Source organism: Miniopterus natalensis, chromosome 14, assembly GCF_054644295.1.
Source record: "Miniopterus natalensis isolate mMinNat1 chromosome 14, mMinNat1.hap1, whole genome shotgun sequence".
Lineage (NCBI taxonomy): Eukaryota > Metazoa > Chordata > Mammalia > Chiroptera > Miniopteridae > Miniopterus > Miniopterus natalensis.
This window is the reverse complement of record NC_142094.1, coordinates 55800664-55825225: the sequence shown is the minus strand read 5'-3', so window position 1 is coordinate 55825225 and position 24562 is coordinate 55800664. Positions and strand designations below refer to the sequence as shown.

Here is a 24562-nt window from a genome sequence, read left to right as displayed (position 1 = left end):
GTCCACCCCACTTTCAGAGTCATTGTCAGGATTAGAAATAATGCAACTCAACTGCCGCCCAGTGTCTGGCTCCTAGTATAGAGTTTCCATTTGTTTTGTTATTTAATTATAACCAGACCTACCTAGGGATGGAATGAGAATAAAATTAGATTGAGGAAAGGTTTTGTCCACCGTTTTCCACCTGCAGGAGACGCAGGCGGCCTCGTTTGCTGGCGGCCTGAGCAGGATGCAGGAGGTGGGGCCCAGGGCCGGGACTCCCTGTATCCACACAACCCCCACGGGGGGGCTTTCTCAGAGGCACCGGCGTGGCTTCTCCACGCACCTGATTTCAGAGCCCTGCCCCCGTCTCAGGGTTGTGTCCCGGGACCTCTGAGCAGGAAGCCACGTGGGGAGAGCGGGTGGCCAGCCTGTGTGTCCGCCTGCTGGCGACATCAACTGAATCAGGGCCGGCTCCCTCTTCTAGTACAAAAGCCCGAAGGGAAACCACGAGACATAAAAATGTCACCCTGAGGTCACTGCTTGTGTGGTTGGCACCTGCACCCTCCTAAGGGCGCATGGCTTCAGGGGTCTGTTCCATTAGTGCCTCTTCCAGGAAGCCCCGCTGGTCTCTGCCTCTCTCTCGTTCCCAGAGCTCAAGTCACACGCACACGCACACACGCACACAAGGTTTCCTGTGAATCCAAGAAATAAGGCAGAAAACAAAAATTTGGCAGATGCTGCTTTTTCCACTTCACTGCACAGACTTTAGAGTATTTCTCTGCGTTTCTCTCCCAAGACACCCACCTGACCTCGCTCGCTCCCCACGTTCTCGCCACTGTGGCCGAATGTCACAGGTCACAGGAAGCTGAGCGGCCCCCAGAAACCTGCTGTAACCGAGAGCATCTGCCCCTCGATCTCAACCCTTCTCTCTCCTTGGACAGCAAGTTCTTGTCGGGAAACGAGAAGGCCCTTCATCGGCCGGGCCCTTCTGATGTCCCCACGAGGTGAGCGGGACACAGCCTCTCCAGGAGGCTATGGGGAGACGGTCATTGTTCGTATTCCCTTCCGGATGCCCCGGGGTCTCCACTAGGAAACTTTAAGAGCTGGGGAAGTGGCGGGGAGGGAATCAGCCCCCTGGGGCTCCCACCAATAGCACAGAGACAAGGCACACGCAGGAGCGATCAGGGCCTTGACGCCCACCTTAGAACTAACTAAAAGCAAGGACAGGTGATGCCATTACGAGAATTTAAACAGCTATTTCAGAACCATCTTAAAGGCAAGATAGTGCTTCCAGCATCATAAACACACACGGGCTGTGGTTTCACATTCACATCAAAGCCGCCTCTTGTCTTTTTAGAGGTTTTCAGCAGTTTCGGCAAATGCCAACAGAGCTCGGGCATGTCTGCGGCCAGGCACAGCCGCGTTCCGAGCGCAGACATAACCAGGACGGCGCTTTATTCCTGAGACACTCCTCCCAGACATGCAGGTAGGTGCCCCACTTTTACCAGCCTGGAGAGGACCTTGCGCGGCAAGCTGCCAGCCCGAGGGGTCCTCTCTGACGCACAGGGGTCTGGTCAGGGGATGGGTGGGGGGAGGACTGGTAACTGTGGTTTTAATGAAACTCCTGAATTTTCCAGGTTGCTCTACCACCTGTAACATTGCTTATTTTCAGTTTGTTCTTTTAAGTCTGCGCTCAGGGTTTCTAAACAGGAAAACTGCTGTGAGCATGAACGTTTTCCTTCAGAAAGTCTCCTCTTAGCGCCGGGACCAACTGCTGGTTTTAATCGCGTCCCCCCGGGACTGAAGGGCTACGTGGATGACTCCTGAACCGATTACTTAAAAGCTCTCCGTCTCTGCCCCCCTCATTTCAAAGATACCTACAGGACCTTCAGGGCAGAGCAACATCTCGGGGACCCGAGGAGCAGATGGCGTGGGGCGAGGCGGCTCCTCCCGCCACTGGCCTCAGCTGCAGGCTGGCCGTCCCTTGTTATTACTTCTGTCTGTGGGGCATTCTGTTCTCAGGGTCCAGCTCTGCTGAGATGCACCAGATGACACGGTGCGCGTGAGGAGCGTGCAGACTGCTGCCCCAGAGCAAGAGAAACATTACAGATGCCTCCGAGGTATCAGGCCTGATAACAGGATAAAGGGTGGTGTCGTTTGCTAAGTGGGGGGAGTGGAAGAGCAGAAATATTTTCATAGGGAGGGAAGCAAAGCTCGAGGTCCCTGTTGGGGACAGGGGGGCTGGCAGGTAACGTGCAAACCTAGCGCTCAGTGCAGGAGCCGGGCTCCGTCCACATGCCCACGGTCCCTGGAACAGGGAGAGCTCACGACCACGGGGCAGATGGGGCGTCTCAGGAAAGAACCAGTGTCTGTTCTTAAAGAATCGGCCTCCTGACCTGTGACCCTGGATAAGTCCCTACTCTGTTTTCCATCTGAAGAGCAGGAGGTTGGCCGTGCACGATGCCAGGGCTCCACTCCAGCTCTAACATTCAAGGCTGTTCTCTAAACTCGTTCCAAGGGCCCGTCCTTCACACGAGGGAACGCGCTGGGCCGTCCGCTGAGCGATGGCTCCTGGCAGGAAGGCGGTCATCTGGTCACCTAGAAAGCCATCATCGCTCCCGACAAAACTCGCCGACAGTTCACCACGGGCAAGAGGAGCAGCCGGTTTTCTTGTAGGAAAGTGACCCTCACGTCGCGTCCTCGGAGGGGATCGAGCTCTGGTTGGCGGCGGCGGCGAGGGCTGGGCCGGCGGAGGGGAAGTTGACCGAGGCCGGGTCAGAAAGTGCAGCTTCTCCCAGCGCCCCCGTGGCTGAAGCTCTGGCCCAGGCCCGTGTCCCTCGGCAACTTCCCCTCTGTCTCCCACACCCCGCCCTTGGCCAATCTTTCTCAGCTCTCAGGGGACTATTAACAGGGAACCGGTGAGATAAGCGGGGAGCAAGTCAATCTCGGAGTTTATTAAAAAAACAGCTATTGCAGAATATTTCCTAACTCCTCTGGGAACATACTTCCAACAACCAGATAAATCCCCGCGGCCTTTGGCTCTGAGCAAACATACCACGGATTCAAAATGAGCTTGGTTTTAAGCGAGCCAGCTTTCCTGTGTCCAATGCATCGCCATCGTATTGATAAGTGTTCAATCTCCAAAAGGTTCGGAAAAGTGCAAAGATAAAACTGCCCCCAGAATACTCAACTTCGAATTTCACTGTCCTGCTGTTCTCGACAGAGGTGGGTGATTGCCTCGGGAAGGCCCGTCACACACCTTTAAAATGACACCTGGTTTTTGAAGGATGGTTTCCAAGCAGTCAGATCTCCAGGAAAATCACTGAGCTAAAAAACAGTAATCACTGGAAGATGCCCTCTTATTTTAGCACTAACATTTTACTGTTGCAGTTTAATTAAAATCATGTGCCAGGAGTGCGCCTTAACCTCCTCGCCACTTACCGATCTACATGAGAAAAATTAACCCCACAGTCTTTGTCAGTATCCTGAACAGAGAAAAATCACAATTGACTATGAATGGGGGGAAAAAAAATCAAGCTTAAACAATTCTCTGCTCTCCACCGAAAAAAACTTCTCAGAAATGGAAGATTTTGCAGGAGAATTTGGACAGTTTAGAAAGGTTTATTTTTAAAGCATCATAATCATGTATAAAGGCCTTGATTATGTCATCTGGGCACTTCCCAAACATCGAGACTTTAATATTTAATTTTAATATGAAATTAGGCTACATATGCAGATTTTTAGCAACTCCTAAAAGCATTTAATTTAAATGTTTAGATTTAAAATACAGCAACAACTTGTAAGAGATTTATTTCTCACAGGGGCAGAGAAATATATTTATAATAATTATATATATTATATAGTTAATTTTTAGATTAAGTGACAAGACTTCTTTGTTTCCAAATAGAGCAGACTTCAGAGAAGTACATTTTGCCAATACTGCTGGCCTGTAAAACCTCAGACATAATGAAATATAAAAGGACAGATCAAGTGAAAAATCTTTCCCCACATCAAAAACCTAGAATGCTGTTGAAATTCCAGCAGAAAAAAAAAAAAAGAAAAAAAGGATTTCGATTCATGCACCATGCACGATCTGCCACTCTGAAAGCCATATAAAACCCCAGATAAATTATAACGGGCTGTGGAAGTTGCCTATATTGATTAAAACATCAAGCAGTAACGTACCAACCAATAATGAATTACTTCGTGCTGGAAGATAAAACTTTGTGATATTTAAAATTACAGACTTGAAAGTAAGTGGAATTACCCCTAATTACGCAGAAGGGAGTAACACCTTCGCAGTAAACAAGATAAGCACCTCAAACAGCACTAATAATTTTAATTAACATTTTCTAGTTTCCTTTCACCTCTTTTCAAGGTCACCTCCTCCCGCCTGGAGGAGCAGCTTTCCAGCTGCTGCGGCACCAACTCCCATCGCATTTCTTATCGTTAGAACTAAGCAACAAGCATATTTTATGGGACTGGTTTTTAAAAATAAGTAATCGTGCACCAAAGTAAATATTGAATCCTGGAAGCCCGTTAGCAATGATTTAAAAAAATGAATTGCAAATCCAATTTTCCATCCTTGTAGGATAGCAACTTGTCTTTTACTAAGTCCCTCGATTTGAATTATGAAATATGCCCGAACTGTTGAATATTCAGGTTCTAATCCGAGTCCAGAAGAGTTTAGCCGCCGATGCCGCAAAGAGCCTCATGCATAACACAACCCGGCTACACACTGTTTGTATTCTCCGCTGAAGCCTGATTAATACATTCATTTGTTCAAGGTTTATGATTTTGCTAAACTGTTTTCTCTCTTTTGTAAATTAAGAAACCGGCGGGAAGAGGGCTTTGTTATATCAATGGGTTTGTTCCATGCCACAAATTTAATGTACGGGGTCACCCAGAATATAATGTGGAGTGAAAGAATCTCATTAGGCTAAAATGAATGTAAAATGTGTCAATTTGATCCAAACGAGAACTGTAGTAAAACCATGTTTGATGTTCATGTGCAATAAATCTTTAACATTTGTCTGTAAAGTACGAGCGGACCCGGAGGGAGCTGTGTGTTTGTGAGAGCCGCACTCTGCCCACGGTTTCCCTCTGTTTTCCTTCGTTGGCATTTAGCATAGAGAAGGCAGAAGTGAAAGCCTAACACCGGGGTTATTAACTGTGATTCCAACGTAAATAGAAAATGCACCTCCCGCCCGGGACAGCACTTCAGAAAGACTAGGGATCATTTTTAAAAATAAGGGAAGCGAACCTGGGACGATGCCTTCATTGTCCATTTGGGGAGATGCTGCAAATAGTCCCTCAGCTCCAATCTTGGGGGACAGTGCCCGGTTTCATCTGCATGTGCCCGGATGGAGTGTCTTTTACTTTTAGACCTGATTTCGGTGCGATTTTAATGTTTGCATTTGCGGCGGCATATGGGATCACCATTATCTTTCCAATTCAATTTTTATTTTGATATATCCATAGTGTTAATTACTGTTGTATTTCAATTTTCTCTCTAGTATTTTTGTTCCTTCATAACGGCTTTATGGTTCACTGGACCGAAATGACGAAAATGAAAGATTTCCAAGATTTCTTCTGGGAGTAATTTACAAAAGACCACCATTTTTTAATTGCTCCCGATGTTTAGTTCTGGACGTCTGCTTCGGAAAGAAATCAATCTCTGTCCTTTAGGTGCCATACTGAGCACATCACCACCTTTTTCAGAAACCTTGATAATTAAACCCTTTTTTAATTACTTAAACATGTTCCTTCTCAATCTGATTTCTCTAGCAGTTCAGAGCGCGATAACGCACATACTATTTCTGTTTACATTGATTCATTTCATTCTTTGCAGAAACTTATTTTGCTCTTTAATGTAGTGAGAAATAATAACAATCAGTGTGACGTCAAAAATAATTAGGAGGAATAGCCAGGTTTACCCGATAGGAGAATCCTTTCTGTCGGAAAATGGAATGAAGAATTAATTCCCCAGCGTCACTATAATTAAAATCATCTGCAGAATCCCCGCGTCAAAGAAAAAAGTTGACAACTGATATGCTTTCAATAAGAAACAACTCATTTTTAAAAAAATCGACATGGTAAAGATCTCAGAGCGTTGTTGATAAGCTCGGCAGACGAGTTCTGCCAAGAAGGGATGTCTCGTGCCACGTCCTGCTAGGGGTCTCCTCAAAGACCTTCCCTGTTCTCAGGGGTACGCATGTATCTTCCCCAGAAGCAGGCTGATTTTAATGTCAAATTCGCATGTGGATGGACGGGGGCGTCTCCCTCCATTGCCTTAAACTAGATGGCCGTTGCCCACTTGGCACAGAAAATCGTCGCATTGGGCATCCCCTGTAACTATTTTCTGCGTTATGTAGTCACCCAAATGGTCAAGGTTGTGCTCCTTGATGACCAATATTCTTGTTTTTTGTAAAACTCTATTGTTAATGTCCCCCCTTACTCAAAATGCCTGTGTTTAGAAAAATATCAAGATTAAACTCAATATTTTTGTCTGTCTGCACAAAGTAGTGAGCCACGTACTGATGTCTGCAAATGTACGAAGTTACCTGGCCCACGTCCAGGGGCAGCTCGTCTCCCAGGGGAGGCTGAGCGGCCTAAACCAGACGACGACTCGGCCTTGGCCAACCTGTTCCGCCCTGTCCCTTGGCATTCAAAGAGGGGCTTGCCTGTGCTTTCTGTTGGAGTTTGGAGTATATTGCCCAGCATTTGTATAGCAGATTTATTTTCCTAGCTATGCGTGGCTGTGATAAATATTAAAATGAGCTGCCAACTCCTGAGTGTGCACTGTGCTGGAAGGAGGCCCAGGAGCACACTCAGAGAGGGAGGGAAGCCAGCCTGATACTGTACTGTGGACGATTCAGATACAGTCAGGAGCAGCCTCTGGTGGATTCCGCTAGGGAACCGTAGTTGCCCGGGAGGCTCCAGGGGAGGCCTGGTCCGGCGCTCAGCCAGGGCAGCCTCCTCCGGTCCTGCTGTAGATGCTTCCATAGGCCACACCACAACCAGAGGGAGATCCACAGCCAAGCTCAGCCTTGAGCTTGGGGGCTCTCAGGGCCTGGGCACCGTGCAAGGCCCTGGGAGTCCCCGTGGCAGTGTTTTAGTTGTAATTTGGAGGCCTCAAAATTGGCATGAGCTCCCGACTCCCACCAAAGAATGGCCTTATGCCATCCGCTAGGAAAGGTACGATGTTGTTTTTGAATTTTTATTTTCAGTTGCCTGTGTTCAGGCTCAAGTTAGAAACCACCTATTTGAAGGCCGGTGAGGGAGGCCAGCACCCCTCTCCCTGGGGTTCAGTTCACTCTCCTAACTCAAGAGGCCTCTCTTCACTGAACTGTGGAAAAGAGTGAGGTCCCAGATGGAATGTCCTCCACGTGGGCCTCACTATGTCCCCACATCAATGCCTCCCTCCCCAGGTCCCCAGCCAACTGCAGCCCCGAGTCTGCGACCACTTCAAGCATCCCTCATCCATCTCCTCAGCGGCCCTTGCCTCCCACCCTGGAATCCATTCCCAACCCCCCTCCCCAATCCATCACCATTACTTTTTCTGCCCAATTAGTCTTCCTACCGGGCACATAACTCATCTCATTGGGCTGAAGTTCATAGTTACGGAGAACCGTTTCCTTAGCTGCCACTCAAGGCCTCAGCAGCCCAGCCACCTAGCCTTCTGGCCAGCTGGCCTTCTTCCTCGTATAGACACCATTCTAGCCAAACTGTGGGGGGAGATGGGTCAGGTCCCAGGTGCCCACCTGCCCCTCACTAGCCTGTGGATTTGGATGAGCTAAGTTCTCTAACCTCCCCTTCGGGCCTCTATAAAATCGTGCTGAAAATAGTTCCTACCTCCAAGGGTGACTGTGAGCATTATCGAGGTAAATATGTAAAGCTTGGTGCACAGTAGGTGCTTAATAAAAGTTCTTTTTTTCAATACTGATCAGCTTCTAAATGTCCGCGCTGTGCTCATCCCAGTCACTCAGCCTGTGTCAATTTATAGGACGCCCTTCCCCCTGCGCACTCACCTGTCAAAATCCTCGCCGCCCTTCAGGACCTGTCTGTTAAGTTTCCCGCACTCCACTTTGTCGTTGTCCATGCAGGGCCCCGTCTCAGTCACCTCTGAATCTCCAGGGCCAGCCCGAACAGAGCGTGCACTCAACAAATTAGCGCTCGATGAATAAATGAAATGCACCGTAACCTCGGCCAAGGAACCGCTCCTGCCCCTCCCGCCCCGAAGTGGTCTTGCCCCCCCCAAGCCGAGGGAGAGAACTCCCCTGTATCTTTCAGGTGGCGTCTAACACTTTCGGTCTTATAATTGGGGAGAGGAGCCGTACACAAACAGCTATAATGTATTGAGCTCCTTGGGGGCAAGGGCTGTCTCGGCTGCTGTGATGGAAACATCCATGACACTCATGGCAGACCCTAAAGGATTATTCTGATGGAAGGTGTTCCTTGCTCATGTAATAGATCCAATTTAGCCAACTGCTCCATCAAGCAAGTTTCCCATTCTCTCATTGACTTAATTATAAATACATAAAATGTGTCATGGATCACATGAATGACTAGTTAACCCCTAGATCCCTAGATAAATTGTTGACACTGTTTTGGAAATAATCCCTAAACCTTGAGTTATTTATTTTTTTCTCTCTCCCGCCAGCACAAAGTTTAGAGCGAGGGCGATTTTTTTTTTTTTTTACGCGCTCCCCTCCCCCACGGTTTTCCAATCCTTATACTCGCAGGTCTCTTTCCAGACATCTTTGCCCAGTAATAATTACAGTGTGTTCCCAACCTAACTGATGGCTGGTGTCCTCATTAAGGACCATTACCCTGAAGAGGGTGTTTATTGAACCTGGCAGAGTGCTGATATTTGTTAGACCCTGTCATATGGTTGATGGCGTTTAGTCAGAACTCATTGGGAAGCAGGAGTGAGCCGTTCAAACTGGCACCGGCAGCCGGGACACGGGTGGGCTCAAGATGGCAGCCCAAGGCTCCACGGCACCCGCAGGCCACGCGAGGCCGCCCCGCCGCCCCCGCGCTGACTCCTGCTTCATGGATTTCTGTGGCGTGAAAGGGACTCCTACCAAGTCAACAGAAATGAGAGACACCACAGTGTGTCAGGATTGCACAACCGCTTTGCCCTACACACTCCGGGCCAGGGTTCTTTTAAAAAGATTGGGACTAATTGGAGAATCGAGACCGTTGGGGAAAAGTATGTTTTCAGATAAGCCAGTAATTTAATTCTTTATTTAATGAACAAAGGATTGAGCTCATGGAGAGACGAAAAAGTTCATTATCTTCCAGGGAGATCTTACAAAGATAGAGATTTCTGTGTAAACACCTAGAATTGCCATATGTTAGTCATTACATTCCTTAAAAATATGTAACTCGTGGAAAGAGGAGTGTTGGGGTATCAACATACAGAGACAGGGCCAGATTCCTGGTCAAGACCCCGAGCTCGAGTCTGGCGCCGTGGCCTCCCCCAGCTGGGGAGACTCAGCCCGTCCCAGCTGCCGTCTTCTTTTTGGTAAAACGCATGGATGCCAATGACTTTCAAACACGTTTGCCACGCTGGAAATGATGGCCGGGACCACGCGAGCAAGGCACGGGGTCAGCTCTTGGAGGTGATCACAGCTAGATGAAGAGGGGATAGTGTGTTTCTGTGAACATTTCTTGATGTCCTTATAGTCTACAAATATGTACACAGACCAGGAATTACAGAAACGCAAAAGCTGAAAGATGGACTCGTGCCCAGAGAGGCTGGACTCAAGGTAGCGACGATGGCGCCCAGTGACGGCGGGTGTTTACTGAAGCTCGCTCTGTTGGACCCGCATGGATGGCACACCCACACGAGGTCACTGAATCTGTTGACACTCCACCTACTGATTCTCTAAATCATCAAGGGTGAGTTGTAGATTCCCAGAAGGAGGAAGAAAGAAAAGACATGGGAACTGCCTACAGAGAAGACCCGAAGCGTTGATGCCTTGTGCGTCCACTGATACAACGGCTGTTCCGGGCGTTGGGATGTTGCGCTGGGTTCGGGGCTATAATACCAGACAAAACAGCCCCACACTCGGAATTCTCCGTCCAAAGGCCGTGTTATGAGGCACGTGGGTTACAAACCAGAGACTCTGTGAGGGACACGAGCTGGACCAGGAGGCCAGGGAAGGCTTGAGGGAGGGGTGGCCAGGGAGCTAAGGTCGGAGGGAGGGCTATGAGAGATTACGTCGAGAGGGGAGAGCGGACAAGACGCGGGGCCAAGGCAAGTGTGAGGGTTGGAAAGAGGTCAGGGAGGCTGGGGCAGAGGCTGGGGAAGAGGCTGGGGCAGAGGCTGGGGCAGAGGCTGGGGAAGAGGCTGGGGCTGGGGCTGGGGAAGAGGCTGGGGCAGAGGCTGGGGCTGAGGCTGGGGCTGAGGCTGGGGAAGAGGCTGGGGCTGAGGCTGGGCAGAGGCTGGGGCTGAGGCTGGGGAAGAGGCTGGGGCTGAGGCTGGGGAAGAGGCTGGGGCTGAGGCTGGGGAAGAGGCTGGGGCAGAGGCTGGGGAAGAGGCTGGGGCAGAGGCTGGGGAAGAGGCTGGGGCAGAGGCTGGGGAAGAGGCTGGGGCTGGGGCTGGGGAAGAGACTGGGGCTGGGGCTGGGGAAGAGGCCGGGGCAGAGGCTGGGGCTGAGGCCGGGGCTGAGACCGGGGCAGAGGCTGGGGCTGAGGCTGGGGCTGAGGCTGGGCAGAGGCTGGGGAAGAGGCTGGGGCTGGGGCTGGGGCAGAGGCTGGGGCTGAGGCTGGGCTGAGGCTGGGGCTGAGGCTGGGGCAGAGGCTGGGGCTGAGGCTGGGGAAGAGGCTGGGGCTGGGGCTGGGGCAGAGGCTGGGGCTGGGGCTGGGGAAGGGGCTGGGGCTGGGGCTGGGGCAGAGGCTGGGGCTGAGGCTGGGCTGAGGCTGGGGCTGAGGCCGGGGCAGAGGCTGGGGCTGAGGCCGGGGCAGAGGCTGGGGAAGAGGCCGGGGCTGAGGCTGGGGCAGAGGCCGGGGCTGAGGCTGGGGAAGAAGCTGGGCAGAGGCCGGGGCTGAGGCTGGGGCAGAGGCCGGGGCTGAGGCTGGGGCAGAGGCCGGGGCTGAGGCCGGGGAAGAGGCCGGGGCAGAGGCCGGGGCTGAGGCTGGGGCAGAGGCCGGGGCTGAGGCTGGGGCAGAGGCTGGGCAGAGGCTGGGCAGAGGCTGGGCTGAGGCCGGGGCGAGGCCAGAGCTGATGGTCCTGCAGAGCCTCCCTGCTCCCTAAGCCTCTGGCTCGCACTCTGGGGAGAAAGGCAGGGGCAGGAGAGGTCACGGGACGGCACCTCCTCAACTCTCCAACTCATGGGTCTTCTTTTTTAAGCCTCACCTAAGGATACGTCTGTTTATTGACCTGAGAAAAAGAGAGGAACGTCGACGTGAGGGACCACGTTGGTCGTTGCCCCTGCGAGCGCCCGGCGGGGAACCCGCCGCAGCCCAGGTGCGCGCCCTGATGGGGAGCTGGGCCGTAGCCCTGTGCCCGCGACCACTCGGCGGCACGGGGCTGGGAACGGAGGGGCGAGTGTGTCTGTGCCTTTGTTGCTGTGTCCCTGGCAAGCACACTGCTGTCCCCATATGACCAGGTTTTTTAGTTAATGAGGAGGGAGGGTGGGTGTTGGGTGGGCGGTTAACGTTTCTACCCTGCCGCCTCCGGCCACCGTGGCGTTGCACCGCGTTTATTGCTACCCACCGGCGCTCGGCCTGCTGACCGCTGTCGCCCCCGGGCAAGCCCCAGGACACGAGGGGCTGCTTGTTTTACCCGCCACTCAGTTCCCGGGCCCGGGGCCCACCCCGCGTATAACTGGCGCCTAATAAATATCTGTGGGCTGAATATGTGAAATGAGAGGTGGGTTTCCCCGGAGTCGGTGACGGACTGGAGGTGGGTGAGGGGGGATTTGGAGAAAGGGGCTCAGAGCGACTGCTGCTTCTACTTGTTCCCAGGAACAGATGGTGGCACCATTTACCAAGAAGGGGAGCCGGAGGAGGACAGGTCGGGGGGAAGCACACGGACTTGTAGGTGCCCCCAGGAGCGCCACACGGGCAGCTGGCTGGGCAGGTGCGGGCCTCGGAGGAGGGGTGAGCCTGGAGATGCACCTTTGAGGCTCGTCCAGGACTCGGTGGGAACCAAAGCCCAGCCTGCGGATGAGGTTACCCAGGGAGGACCTATACGAGGGAATGACCCTCTTCTTTGGTTGCTGGCGACGCAGGAGAGATATGGAAGGATTTAGGGGACGAGCCGAAAGCGCCGGCGGAGACCGACTCAGTGTGGCTTTGCTTCCCACGGCGAGGCATCTGCGCGGAAAATCCTGTGTTCGTCCACTCATTCAGTGACTATTTGCTGATGTTTCCTACGTGCCAAGCACCGACTTGGGCCTTGAGATACTAGAACGATGGCGACACTGCCCCGAAGCGCCCCACTCCCTTCTGGAGAGACGGGGTACCAAGAAAGTGCCATGATTCGGTGCAGCAGGTGGAACTGTGCACGGGGCCGTGCAGGTCACAGAGGAAGCTGGTGGGCATCTGGGTGGCATCGTGCCTGCTGTAGATGGTGACTAGGAGTCAGCCGGTGGCGGGGTGTCTATCCACGACACAGCAAGGCTGAGAGACGGCGCGGACGGCGGCAGGGTTGGTTCACTCCAGGGTGTGTGGTGCTGGGAAAGCAGCTCGTGGCAAGAAGTGAGGAAGGAAACACAGGCAGAGGGAGCCTGGGAAAGGCGAGACTGTGCTAAGGAGCTGGCCGTTCCCTTGTAGGTAGCGGGGTGTCCCTCAAAGGCTTCAGATAATTTTGTTAGCTGGACACCTGCAGCGCGTGGAGGCTGGGCTGAAGGAGACAGAGCCGGGCGCAAGGAGAGCGGGGCAGAGGTCTGGCAGGGGTCCAGGCAGGAACCTGTGCAGTTCTGGCGGGAAAAGTAGATTTTACAGAACAGGGACTAACAGGTTGGGCCCGAGGCCGGTCAAGGATGGCTTAGACACCTAACCTGGCGGACTGGCACGTGGCGACTCCACTAAGCAAGGGCCAGAGGGGTGGAGGAAGGAGAAAGCCAGCTCTGTGGATAAATGACCCACCCGTGGATGCCGCCTGAGTGGATATTTGTGGATCCAGAACATTTAGGTAGCGGAAAAGAGAAACAGAGGCTAGGATGTCCCCCAAGCTTCTGACTTGGGTGACTGGGTAGAAATGGTGCCGAGAACTGGGAGGAGGAGGCATGGGTGTGGGGTGTGAGCTTCACACCCAGGGGGAAACAGCATCGGCAGCACCAGTGGGACCCTCACCTGAGGACCAGGGGACAGGGTCTGGAGCTTGGGGAGCAGGGGTTTTTGCATGTGGAACTACTGAAGCAAAGGAAACGTTAGCTCGCCGCTGGGAGGGGGCGGAAGCCCAGGGGCCCCGAATTTGGGGGTGGGAGAGAGTTGCGCTGTGGGGCAAAATAGCAATACAAGGAATTACATCATGACACCCAAGAACATTCAAAATACTGTCAGCCCAAGATGTCAATCTACCATTACGCGTCAGCCAAAATTACAGGGGGCTGCCGTTATAAAGACAATGTAAATTTCATATATGAAATATATGCGTAGATTTCTTTACATTTTCTACATTTATGTGTCCCCATATTTATGTTTTAACATGCAGGGCCACCTGATGCAGCAGATGAGAAGTCAGAAATGCACTGGGAACGCCGGCGTCGGAGCCACCAGGCAAGTAGGTCACCAGGGAGTCTGAGGTGGGTGAGCAGCGGGGCTGCAGGCCGTCCTCTGAGAGCCTCCCTCCCACATAGACGCGTTCCTCCCAAACTCCCAGGGGAAGCGCGCAGTTAACTCTATCTGCAGGCTTATGTTTACTTTTAAGAGTACACCACGGTCCTTTCCACAGAACTAGCCTGTTTCCCTGAGTGGTCTCAAACCCCGCATTAACCATATAGCCCTAAGGACAAGTCTAGGTTCTTAACTCTTATAATCAGCTGTAAGTTTGAAATAGAAATGCCGCCTTAAGGTGGTGGGGAGCCTCGCACATACCAGGAGGTGACCCCTGGAGGACTGAGGGTGCCATTCTCATGAGGGCTGCTCGTGAGGGGGCGGGACCTGGGACTGGGGGCCTGAGTGTGAGGTGAGGGTCCTTCACAGATGAGCAGGGATCGCCTTGGCCAGTCGCCTAAGGGCTCCTCTAGTTTCCTTGTCTAAAAAAATACGTGGCTAAGGCTCATACCTGGCCCCAGTGCCACACCGTGGTTCTGAACCTATCAAACGAGAGGACACCTGGCCCAGGGCTGGAGCTCAGCAAACTGAAGGTATGTGTCTCCCGAAAGAGCTTGGAGAAAGGGGCCGTGAACAACCCAACCAAGGAAAGAGCATCATGGAGCAGAGGAGATCTGCAGCCGTTAGCAGCGACTGAGCCCGGCCTCAGCCTCTCTTGTTCGTGTTAGACGAAGCGACATTTCCCCACAGTGAGCGTCACCTCCCGCAGTCACGAGTTTTACTCCGCGCTGGTCTCAGGTGATTCTGCCAGTTTCCTCCCAAAGCCTCGTGAGGTCGGCCTGGGGCACGTTCCCCAGGGGACCAGCCACCCTTCCCTTCCGCTCGGTTCCAGTTGATTGTATGATACGGAGCCCAACAGACGTCTCGTCTCAAGGCCAGAGCGCGTCTTCTCCGCAGTGGCACTTCGCGCGCTGTTGGCCTAGTTTCCCCGAGCCCCTGGGCTGCGCTGGGCTCTGCTCCCACCGTCTGTGGCCTCTGGCGTGGAGGACGCCCAGGCGGAGCGCCGTGGCCCCACGGAGGGGCCTCCACGGCACGCAGACCTCGCCCTGCTCGCTGTGACGTCCACGGGAACACTGGCCAGGGGCAGCGCCGTTTCACTCCGCCGCTGATTTGTATTCCTCTGTGCCCGTGTCCGGGGCTTCCAGCAGGAAGGCACAGCGGGACGGGACGGGACGGGACGGGACGGACGGGACGCTCGGCCCTGCCCTCCAGCTGCCGCCCGGCCCGGGGGCACAGGCTGGCGGGTGCCAGCTGCCCGGCTGCGCGGCTCCCGCCCGCCCGGCCCGGCGGTGATTTACCTCCAGGAGGCACCCAGGCTCTCGGAGGACAAGAGCCGCTATAACTCAGCCCCTGCTCTCGGCTGACAACTAGAAGGTGTCAGTGTAATTATAATCTGTGTGGAGACTGTGAGGACTTAGAACATTTGAGGACATTAACTGCTTTCATTGGAGCGTGACCCCGTTTCCACCGTACCTGGAAGCCCCCGAGCGAGCCGCTCCTGTGACCCCAGGTATTTCTCGCCACCAGGTGCCGGCTGCGGCCGCAGGGCCTGGGGAGAGCTTAGGCTGGGGATTGTGAGGACCCAGGCTCTGTCTACAATGTAAAGATTTAAATAAAATGTAAACAGTACACTTACCTACAATTTAAAAGGTGAAATCAATTGCGAGTAATAGTTAACTATGAGGATTAAAACAACAGAATGTTTTGTCATCTTCAGAGAGAATGATTTCGCACCATAGCACTGCAAGTCCACAGGCTGGGCCCGGCCCCACCTGCTCCAGGACCAGACAAGGGCAGAGAAGATGCAGGCGCGAGATCAAGGCTCGGGCTCACCGAAACCCGCGCATGCCTCCCCCCGCCCAGGAGAGCGGGGTGCCGGGTGGTGCGGTGGGCTCAGGGCGCAGGCCCCTTTGCCAGGCAGAGCGGGAGCCAGTGGGGGTCCCGGCTGACAGTGCTCCCTGGGCCACAGACGCCCTGCTGGGAAGGAGGGCTGGAGGGGGTCCCCTTTTTTTGACGGGGCTAGTAAAGCTGCGGCTGCTGACCACGCCCACGGTCACTTCCCTGTGAAGCCAGGACCTAAGGAAGACAGGAAAGTCCAGCCCCAGCCTGTGCCCAGAGCCGCACCAGCCCCAGGGGGCACGCTGACACGCCTGGGCCCAGGGGGCCAAACGGTGACTCTGGAAAAGCTCCTGGGCGGTGCCGAAAGCAGGGACAGAGAAGGCCTTTCTCGAAAAAATCATGTGAACACAAAATTCCAGGAGACACGGGCAGGAGCCTAGTGCTGAGAAAAGTCGTCCCCATGACCAGTGACGTGAGGACAGGACGCGTTTGCTCCAGATGAAATGAGAAACGCAGAATCATATGAGAAAGGCCTTAAAAAATACTGTGTTTAGAATCCTCAGTATATAAAGAAAAACACGATACGCATTTTTAGAAGACAAAAAGTTATGAAACAAAAGGAACACTGCGAAGAGGATCAGTAGCCATGAATAAAAAAGGAGCCGGAGGGAAGCCTCGCAGGTGCCTGGGAAGAAGGAAGGGCTTCTCCAGGGCAACGCAGAAGCCGGGCGACGCTGGAGGACGCCCTCCGAAGCCCGAGAAAGGACACTGGTCAACCTGGAGTTCTTTCTCGGCCACTCCTCTCAAGAAAGAAGGGAAAATACAGGGTGTCCCCAAAAATGTGCACACACGCTGTGAACAATTACACAGGCAGTGTTTATTAAAACACATTTCATTTTCGAAACTGAGCTATTTTCAAAATTCCGCTGTGAAAGCGTGTATACATTTTTGGGGGGACGCCCTGTCTATTTTCAGATAAACAAAGGCTCACAGTGAGCGTCACAGAAAAAGCTGCTGGGAGCCTCGCTTCCTCGAGAATGAAGGGAGCCCGGAGGGGAGGGGCGGGTGCAAGGGGTATCGATAAAATACACTGGTAAATTTAATTAATTATTGACTCAGAGAAATAATAATTAATTGTGTGTGCTTCGTCAGGTGACCTGACGCTTAGACGCCCTGAGGAGGAGGCCGGGGGAGGGGCAGGGTGGTCCTTGGGCTGCTCAGTGCTGAAGCCTCAGTCCGTCTCGCTCAGGAGTTAGATGTGGATTCGGGATAACTCCACACACAGGCGAGTGATGGGATTTTTAAACAAAATGTAAACAGTTACAGATAACCACAGTAACAGGGAATACAATCTATAACTTTCAAATCAGAAGGGAAAAATATAAAGGATATAGAAAAAATTTTAAATCCCTAAAAGAAAACAGAAAGGAGAAAATACATAAAGATAAATATTGATAAAGAGGGTCCAAGAAGTAAAATGGTCATAATTCTAAATGAGTTTCTTGTTGCAAAGAAGATAAGTGATTAAACTTGCATATTAAAACCAGGAAGGCAGCCAGAGTTATTTATCATAAATAAATTTTATCGTAAATCTATCTTCTTATGAAAAACTACAAATAAATAGAATGAACCAAAAATAGTTTCAACAAGGAAAGAGAAAAACATATCCCATGGAAATACTAACTGAATGGAAATTGTTTTTGTAATATTAATATAGAAAATATAAAAATTAAAGGTAAAAAGAGAGTATATGTTACGATGACAAAACAATCAATAAAAAAGATGTTTCAATCGATTTAATTCAAACACAATAATAAAGCACATTTTGAAAATGAAAAGATTTACTAAACAAACCATAGTTTAAAGAGGAATATTCGGAATGAGGGACCATGGCGTTAGTACATACAAATGCTTGTGGGACGTATCTAAAGTGGCACTTGGAGGTAAATTTATAGCCTTAAATAACATTTATTAAAAGAAACATTTATGGAAATAAATAAAAGAAAATAGGAGAAAGGAATAGTAATATTAAGAGCCAAAGCAACTGAAATAAAGTGAACAGAGAGGTGTGAAGGTGGTTCTTTAAAAAGACTAATTAAATAGAAACAACAACAAAAACTCCAACAGGAGACAACAGGAGAAAAAAAAAAAAAACCTGCAAAAATTAAAGATATTAAGAATGGAAAGGAGGCTTATCTCCAGGCATAAAATGTCCTGGACAACTGAATGTCTCTGGTTGAGGAAGCCGCCCACAGTATACATTCGGAGCTGGGCGTTAAGTGCTTGAAGAAGTAAATGGGACTCAGTTTCCCCACCTGGGAACCTCCTCCTGCAGATAGGAAGACCTAGATTAGTCACCTTGCGTCACCAGGCTGGTAGCTGATCACCCCGGGAACCACTGGCCCTGGGTTTCTGCTCCCTCGCTCCCAGTCCCTTCAAAGAATATCCTGGAAGACTTCCCATTACACTAGTTTATACTTAAAAATAAAAGTGGAAGCGGTTGGGCTATTTGTACATTACATGCCATTTGTTATTCCAAATGTAATTTTAATCAGTTCACCACCAAGGCATCTTAATATTCCCAATAACGAAGCCGGCGACTTTAAATATTAACCCGCACGAGGCCTTCCCCTGCTTGTGTAGGAGCTGCCGCATCCGCGTCGCGGGCTGTGGGCTGACCTGCTCGACACTTTCGGAGCTCAGTTTTAGGGGACCCTAGTGCTGGCTCCCAAGCCCCTGGCAAGTGCTGGGGACACGAGTGGTAAATGGGGCCCCGACGCATCGCAGTCAAGCGTTCCTAATTCTCAGCTATAAACGCATCCTCACCGTGCAGAGGGGCAACCCCACCCCTCACCTCGTGTGTGTGACACTCAGAGAAGGCTTTTAGGACACACAGCATGACCGTAATTTTTTTTGACTGGGGTTCTCCCAGGACATCAGATGAAGTCCCTACCCTTAATTTTAATTGCATGTGCTGCATTCTTAATTACAAACTGTACCAATGGATTTTATGCCATGCCAAAAGACATCCAAGTTCATTAGCTAGAAAAACCTTTTTAAAAATTGATGCAAATATGTGAATTCCTTAAAAGTTGGAGCTCAAAGTCCCCATCTTATGTTGAGCTGCTTTTAATCTAGAGACTAATGAAGTCAACATGAATTAGGGGGTTTCTTTCCTTGTTGTGTTTTTTATTTTTTTTGGTTGGTTTCTGTCTTTCTGATTTTTGCATTTTTCTCTCGTAGGATGAGGTTCATTTTAAATTCAGATCCTTCAGAGATTTGTAGGAGGGGATCCTCGTTGACCTTTCCTTCCTGGGCTGCAGGAATGAAAGCTCATAAGCCCTTTAATAATTTTGCTTATTAGGCCACAATTACATCAGCTTCAGTGACAATAGAAATCAAACCTGCCAACCCTTCTCCACTTATTGCTGTAAATTCATCATTTTCTAATTTAAATAATTTTACTCCAAAATGTTATCAAAGCCACCTCGCACCGTTTTAAGCTTTGAACAGCTGAGCTCAGTCGAAGACACTGCAGGACCAGTTCCCCTGTTTTCGTCATGTTTGCAGGTAGGGCACCTGGTGCACACCGGGCAGTCAGTGAGGACACATACTTGCTGAGCAGGTGGGTGCCGGGTCTCACTGACCAGGAGGGAGCGGATCTCTTCCAGGCGGAAGAAATTTGGGTGGTTGGGGTTAGGGAAGTTACTTATGAGTAAATCACAGCCCAGAGTTTCTCTGAAAAGAAATGGCTCTATGACTGTTGTTGTAGCAACAAGAACAAAAAAAGTGCATCTGTAGCTTGCACAGAGCTGTGTTGCCCACGTGCCAGACACTGCTCCCCGGTGGCTGTTTAAGTTTACATTTAAATTGGTTAAAAGTTCATTAAATTTGAATCTGAAATTGAAATTGGATTCCTCGGGCATGCCAGCCACATTCCTGAGGCTCAGTGGCCACCGCGCCCATGCGGCAGGTCCTGTTGGGCAGCACTGACATGGGACATTTTCACACACACGTGGGCGTCCCGTCTTATCTGTTTCTGGATCTTAGCTTAGGTCATCTTCACCTTACTCCTCACAAAATTTAAAAATGTGAAAATCAGTCAGCTTCTAGAGGTGAGCCTCCCTTCCCCGTCTCCCAAAGCCCTTCACCCACCCGGTCTCAGGGTCCTGCTCCTGCCAGCACCGAGGCTCGCCCTCCCTTCCCCGGCCCCCGGGGCACTTAACAGAGAGGCAGTTTTCAGAAAACATCTCCAGTGTGAAGGTCATGAACCTTATTTACGTTTATTCAAGGCCCCAATATGCAACAATGGGCTGTGCCAACCCCATCCGGACGCTGTAGGTGTGACTCGTGTGACAAATAGATCACCAGCTCTCACCGAGGCAAGTGTAGGCTCCGTTACTATTTCAGGAAGGTTCAGCAGGGAAAGTGAAAGCATCGGAAAGCCCTGCTCAGAGACGAAACCCGAGGGCAAAGGCTGGCCTCGTGGGTAGCCCATGCCACCCTTCGCTCCCGCCCCCTCTCTGTGCTTCTGCCATCTCGGAGGGACTGCCACACGTATCAGCCAGGCATCGCCGCAGAACAAGTGGCCCCAGTGGTTAGCGTAAAACAACAACGATTTCTTGTGCCTCCCGAGTCTACGGCGCGGTGGATGGCTGCCCTGGCCGGGCGTGGCATTCCTCGGCTGGGCTGGCGCAGGCCTCTGCAGGCGGCTGGCGGGCAGGCTGGCTTCGCTGGGCTGCCTCCGCTCTGCCATGCAGGTCTCTCCCCTTCCAGGCGGCCAGCCCAGGCCGGTTTCCACAGTGAGGCAGCGAGCAGAAGCGAGTCTCTAGGAAACGAAGGCTCGGAACCGGCATTTCGTCGTATTTGTCGTGTGCTATGGGCCAAACAGGGTCATAGGTGGCCCAGAGTCAGTGGGGGAGAAAGAGACTCGTCTGCTCGACGGGCAGAGCAAAGGGGGGTGGATCCAGAGACGAGTGAAGGACTGTGGTTATTTTTTTCAATATAACAGCTTTATTGAGATATAACTCACATACCGCACAATTCACCCGTTTAAAGGCTACCATTTAATGGTTTTTGATATGTTTACAGAGTTGTGTAATCATCACCACAATCAATTTCAGAATATTTTCCTAACCCTAGAAAGACGTTCCATACGCATCAGCAGTCATTCCCCATGTCCCCCCGCTCCCCTGCCCCCAGCCCTCGGCGACCAGGAGCCGGTTTCCATCTCTGCAGAGAGGAGGGTCCTGGCTACTTTTACACCCCGTGGGCCCACCCCACCTCTCCTCCTGAAGGACCCCACAAAATGCACTGTCCACGAACCACGGAGCACCGGTCTAGCTGGGATAGGCGTCTGATTCCTGTTTCTGTCCCGCCCTGGGGGTCGGGCCAGGGGGCGCTGAGGCCAGAGCCTGCGCGGCACGGTCGGCTGTTCTAGGCTTCATCCGACAGGGTCGCCTCCCACCAGAACCTCGGGAGGAGACCCCCGGGGCTGGGAGGTTTCCGCGGCAGAGGCTCTTGGCCGCAGCCAGATCTGTTCTGGCTTGAAATCTCATGTAAAAGCTGCAATAACTTCTGGGTTAAGGAAAGTTCAACCGTGTTTTTCTCGCATGCCTTTCCCTTCCCTCTGCTCTCCCCCATCTGCACCGGGAACGGAGAGTGTTGAAATGTTGCAAGTTAAAAAAAAGGGAGAAAGAAATCCTCTCCTGGTGTTTCTGATCCAAGCAGAAGCAGGAGTGCCAGGGGGTCTCCCGGGAGGGCCTCTTCTCAATGATCTGCAGTTGCATTTTTACGGGCCCATGAGGTTGGAGAGTTAAACAAACTTTGGACACACGCCGCTGGCTTTCTGTTCGTCTATGAACTAACCCCTTCAATTCTTTGGAGGTTCAACCCTCGGCACTTTTTTTTTACAGAGCCTGGAAACAAAATGTTTCAATATGATTGCAATACACAGTGTTCAGAAAATGTAATAAAATGGAAAATAAAAGCCCAGTGTTTCATTTAATAGAATTATTCAAAGCCTTCTTCATAAATTTTGTTTACACGGAAATCCATTTGGGTCAAGTTGAATGAATCAGCACGTTGGCCCGGCTGGTCCCCGGGTGACTTCGGCAGCGTTTCGGGATCCCCAACTTTCTGCCCGGTCGCTGGGCCTGACAGTGCCTCTCCAGGGTCTCCCCGGGAAGAACAGTCCGGAGAAACATGCCCACCGGGCGACAGTCGAGGTTCGCTCTGTCCTGGATCTGGCCGAGCTGCCTGCAAGCGGCCCTACGGTCAGGTCGCCTTCTCAGAGGTCCCCCCCCCCCCCCCCCCGCCTTCCTCCTGCTTGCAGGGGAGGGCAGCCGAGCCAGACACCCGGGGAGACGTTACATCAGGCAGAGAGATGGGGCGGGGTGGGGGACCGGGAGCGGCCTGATCGTAGGCACAGCCCCCCGCGCTCCTGAGGGCTCCTTCTTCCAGAGCCGCTCAGGAGGTGCTGTGAGACGCAAGGAGAGGGAGGGAAAAGCCGAGAGGAGGCCTCGGTACCACGCCTTCAAGTGCCTTTATCAAAAGACGACAGCGCCAGGAACACGGGGACGTGGGCAGGAGGGGATGCCAGGCGGCCGTGCCAACCCAGCCTCTTCTCTGTAAGGCTTTTGTTTCTGCAGCGGTGCCGTCGGGCTTGAAAGGAGACGGAGCGCGGGCCCAGGAGCCCTTCTCCCGCGATCCTTCATTCCCCCGACTGTCACCTGGCCCGCAGCTTTCTGCCCGCCTGGCGCGGCCCTTCCCTCCGCCCGCTCCGGCCCCGTCGCGGTTATCAGCCCGCAGCGGGCTGGTCGCGAGCAGCCCCGGTAACGGGACACAGGCCGCGTCTGTGCGGCTCTTTTACGCCTGGAAAAGCGACAGCTTGTCTTGCCTTCCCTGTTTCAGGGGCCTCGCCGGAGACGATGCCGCAGAGCTGGGGCGGCCGGTCCTGGAGGCCCACGCAGCGCGGCTGCTAAGCCACGCGCCAGACAAAAATGCAGGCGATGCAGAAACCTTCTCCATTTGTCCTACAATCATAAACTTCACCAAGAAACTTCAGACCCCTTCTAAATATATCTTGGCACCTTCCCCAGGATGGGGAATAATCGGAAAAAGGTGACTAGTTAAGGACCATGGTTTTTTTTCACCCCTTCTCCCAAGGTTTCATTTTCAAAAACAAATAAACAAACGCCTCCTCTGCCCATCTGGCCCTGCACTGTGTCCCCGGCCCCAGCCCCTCTCCCTGCAGCCGCCCAGCCCGCGGGGCTTTGATCTTTCTAGTTCACACTCCAGTTCAGATATTTGAGTACCTGTGATTTCCAGGCGTCGCGCAAGGCCCTGAGAGTGCCTAGGTGAGCAAGACACAGTCCCTGTCCCCAGGCACCCCCCGGGCCAGCGCAAGAAACTGCAGCACTATGTGATAAATTCTTACCGGAGGTGCACGCTCGAGTTTCCTGGCACCCGGAGAGGAGGGAAGGCGCTGACTGTGATGGGAAGTCAGAGCCGATTTCGTGGTGGAAGGGCTGATATTTTAAGAGGATATTAAATGTGAGGTCGGAGTCTTCAAGGCGGAGGAATGAAAGGGTCGCAGGAGCAGGAGCGCAGCTGGGCACGTGCAGAGGTCGGGCCTGGGCAGCTGGTGCCGTGCTCGGGACACAGCGAGTCCTGAGGCGCCCGAGCTCGGCGTCCGCAGCGCAGACGACAAACCCGCCGGGGCCTCTCCATGAAGGACCCGTGTGCCCCGGGAAGGAGTCTGGGCTGTCTCACCCTGGACGGTGCTAATGGAAGGTGGCCGGAGGGGTGAAAGTGCCAGGAGCAAGGCCACCTGCTAGGAAGCTACTGCTGGCGTCTCAGCAAGGAGGGGGGACAGGAGGGGCCTCCTGCTTGACCGCACATGTCTTGGTGACCCATGAACGGTGAAGAGGCCTCAAAGTAGCCTGAGAGGTCTAGGTGACGTCAGTTAATAGTGACGTCATCAATGCAGAGGCGGCAACCATAGGAGACAGGCCAGGGGCAGGGAGTGAGAAGAAAGAAAGTGACCCCAGTTTCTGTTCTAGGCCAAGGTGCCCATATGGTTCATCCCAGTGGACTTGTCTGGACGCCACTGGAGACGCAGGAGTGACTCTGAGGCAGGCCTGGGGTCTGGAGAGAGAAATGTACAATTCACAAGCATATCGAGCACAGGGGAGAGTCTTGGGAAGACTGACGCGACCCAGAAACATTCTGTAAAGGGACTGAGCCCGGGGGGTCACAGCGATGCCTGGGGGCAGTAGCAGGACCTTCCACTCCAAGGTCCACGATTACTACCCGCTCTGACCCTGACCCTGAGGTGCTAGGAGAAGGCTCTGCCACAGCCACTCCTCACCTCACCAGAGACTTTCCAAAGGGGCACTTCTCAGTCCCCTGCAACTGAAAGCACAAGACGTGGTCTCAGAGAGAGGCACTCCTTTAGGCAGCCCACACTCATTTAATAGGCGTTTGGTGGCTCGTGCGTGCCTAATGTCTCGCGGCAAGGTCCAGGCAAACAGCGCAGGGAGATACAGGCTTGTCCCCAACCCCATTTCCCTGCCCCCTGCACACGGGCAAAGGGTTCACACACACCAGCTGGAGACGACAGACGTGAAACCAAGCGCAATAAGTCGTGAGAGCCGTTGACAGAGGTGAGCGTTCACGGTTTGCTCTGGGGGCTCGCAGAACAGAATGCTGAAGCAGACGATGGGAGATAAAGGAGAAACCAAGGAGGGCTTCTCGGAGGAAGGAGGGCTTGAGCCGATTCCCGAAGGCAGGAGGGATTCAACAGACGGATGAAAGGAGGGAGGGCAGCCCAGGGCACAGCAGGACTGGAGCCGGGGGTGGAACCTCAGCCGGCAAGGTGCCTGGGGCTGGGCCTGAGCTGGGAGCAGGGCTGGGGTGGAGCGCGTGGCGGGGGAGGCTGAGGGTAAACGCA

General features: G+C 52.7%; 1 long non-coding RNA gene across 1 annotated transcript; it reads left to right on the top strand.

The window, feature by feature from the left end:
• The first annotated feature begins 848 nt into the window (after window positions 1-848).
• Window positions 849-5597, top strand: LOC107530363 (uncharacterized). Its single transcript, XR_001602515.2, has 3 exons — window positions 849-983; window positions 1337-1465; window positions 5496-5597. It is a non-coding gene; the product is annotated as an uncharacterized LOC107530363 (long non-coding RNA).
• Window positions 5598-24562: the final 18965 nt, after the last annotated feature.